The sequence below is a fragment of the Schistocerca nitens genome, chromosome 7, assembly GCF_023898315.1.
Source record: "Schistocerca nitens isolate TAMUIC-IGC-003100 chromosome 7, iqSchNite1.1, whole genome shotgun sequence".
NCBI classification, from domain to species: domain Eukaryota; kingdom Metazoa; phylum Arthropoda; class Insecta; order Orthoptera; family Acrididae; genus Schistocerca; species Schistocerca nitens.
The window spans coordinates 306,559,020-306,561,519 of NC_064620.1; positions in this window are offsets into that span (position 1 = coordinate 306,559,020).

Below are 2,500 nucleotides of genomic sequence, written 5' to 3' on the forward strand. Positions count from 1 at the left end.
CGTGCTCCCAACTGAGCTTGCCGCTGCCGACAGAGGCCCGGGAGCGTGCTGTCGTGGTGTTGCCGGCGGGAGACAACACGCGGCCACAAACAGTGACCGGGCAGCTCCAACGCCAGCGCCACAGAGGGGCAGAGCCCCACTTGGGTGCCAAAGCGAACTCTCCCAGCACAGCGCACGCGCCAACACATCCGCACAGCTGCGATACAAACCACCTGCGAGAACCGCGGGGGCGACCGAGCAGCAGACGGCGTCGCGGCGCCGAGTGCCGGGCGGCGGCGCATCCTCAACGCACACAGTCCTCAATCGGACCAGCACACTGCAGATGTCCACCGCGCTTCGCACCGGGCCCGGGAGGACCCACTTTGGCCGCACGGCGCCGCGCGCTGGGTGCGCCGGCACGCAGATGCGCCGCCTGCCGCCTCCGTCAGCCGGCGCGCCTGCCACTGGGCGCCCCCACCAGCCGGCTGCCGCGCGTGCGCCCACGCAGCGCGCGGCCAGCACGCCGGGCGCCCCCCCCTCACCGGCCGGGGACGGTCCCACCCAGCCACCGCCGCGTATCGCTTCATACCCACATGCCCACTCACGTTCGTGGGTATGACGGGTGTCGCTGAAGCAACCGGTTAATACCTGTACCGATCGTCGATATCAACGATTCACCTCCAGCGCGAACAACCGCGCAACAACGGATTTCCAGTTCATTTGCGTAACTTGGGCAGCAAACGTAGACATCCATCTACATTTGCGACTTCTACGAGTCTTGCATGCCTGGATGTTGTGTGTCACGACGCACTCCATCAGCATACATACACGCTGCGACGTGTGCACGAAAGAACACGTGGAAGGTGGCCAGCGTACGTATGCGAATGCCATTGCACAGCTGCGAAGCGCATTCAACACGCGAACTCCTGACCGACGAGCTAGAGGTGACAGGAGGGGAGGGGGGGGGGGGCGGGGGCGATATACGTCCTATTGCAGTACACAATACAGTGGATAGCGGGACCATGTGGAAAGTAAGCAACACTCGCAAGATGTGAGGGTACGCACCGTAAAATGAATCAATACGCAGAACACCACAGTGTGCGCGAAGTGAACTATGTTGAGATGGTTGCAATTAGGCAACGCTACACGAATTCCTAGATTCATATAACTAACAATTACAGGGCAGGTTAAGGCGCAACGTGGGTTAGGTTAAGGCGCAACTTGGGTTAGGTTAGGGCGCAACGTGGGTTAGGTTAGGGCGCAACGTGGGTTAGGTTAGGGCGCAACGTGGGTTAGGTTAGGGCGCAACGTGGGTTAGGTTAAGGCGCAACTTGGGTTAGGTGAGGGCGCAACGTAGGTTAGGTTAGGGCGCAACGTGGGTTAGGTTAGGGCGCAACGTGGGTTAGGTTAGGGCGCAACGTGGGTTAGGTTAGGGCGCAACGTGGGTTAGGTTAGGGCGCAACGTGGGTTAGGTTAGGGCGCAACGTGGGTTAGGTTAGGGCGCAACGTGGGTTAGGTTAGGGCCCAACGTAGGTTAGGTTAGGGCGCAACGTAGGTTAGGTTAGGGCGCAACGTAGGTTAGGTTAGGGCGCAACGTAGGTTAGGTTAGGGCGCAACGTAGGTTAGGTTAGGGCGCAACGTGGGTTAGGTTAGGGCGCAACGTGGGTTAGGTTAAGGCGCAACGTGGGTTAGGTTAGGGCGCAACTTGGGTTAGGTTAAGGCGCAACTTGGGTTAGGTTAAGGCGCAACTTGGGTTAGGTTAAGGCGCAACTTGGGTTAGGTTAAGGCGCAACTTGGGTTAGGTTAAGGCGCAACTTGGGTTAGGTTAAGGCAGAAGTTGGGTTAGGTTAAGGCAGAAGTTGGGTTAGGTTAAGGCAGAAGTTGGGTTAGGTTAAGGCAGAAGTTGGGTTAGGTTAAGGCAGAAGTTGGGTTAGGTTAAGGCAGAAGTTGGGTTAGGTTAAGGCAGAAGTTGGGTTAGGTTAAGGCAGAAGTTGGGTTAGGTTAAGGCAGAAGTTGGGTTAGGTTAAGGCAGAAGTTGGGTTAGGTTAAGGCAGAAGTTGGGTTAGGTTAAGGCAGAAGTTGGGTTAGGTTAAGGCAGAAGTTGGGTTAGGTTAAGGCAGAAGTTGGGTTAGGTTAAGGCAGAAGTTGGGTTAAGGGATGGTGTGTGTGGGGGGGGGTGGGGTGGCGAGGTTCGTTGATAGTGATGGTAGTAAGTGGACGCCTGAGGCACTATCAGATATGTCACGTCAGTTGCACTTGTGGCTCATGGCAGGTGGCGCGCCCGTTCTGTGTTTGTGGCAAAGGAGTGGCACACCTGTGTCTTTCATTCCTGCCATTGTTTATGTGCTGTGAGATGCGGCAGTGTGGTGCTGTTGGGTGCACCCCTGTGTAGGACATGTGTGGGTGTTGGTGGCGTATCTGAGCAATGGTGGTTGTAGGAAGAGTGGGATATTCAGTTTTCTGGTTCGACGTCCCGGTCTGGTTATCATAGTGTGGATGGTGTACTGTGGCCGAGAGGATG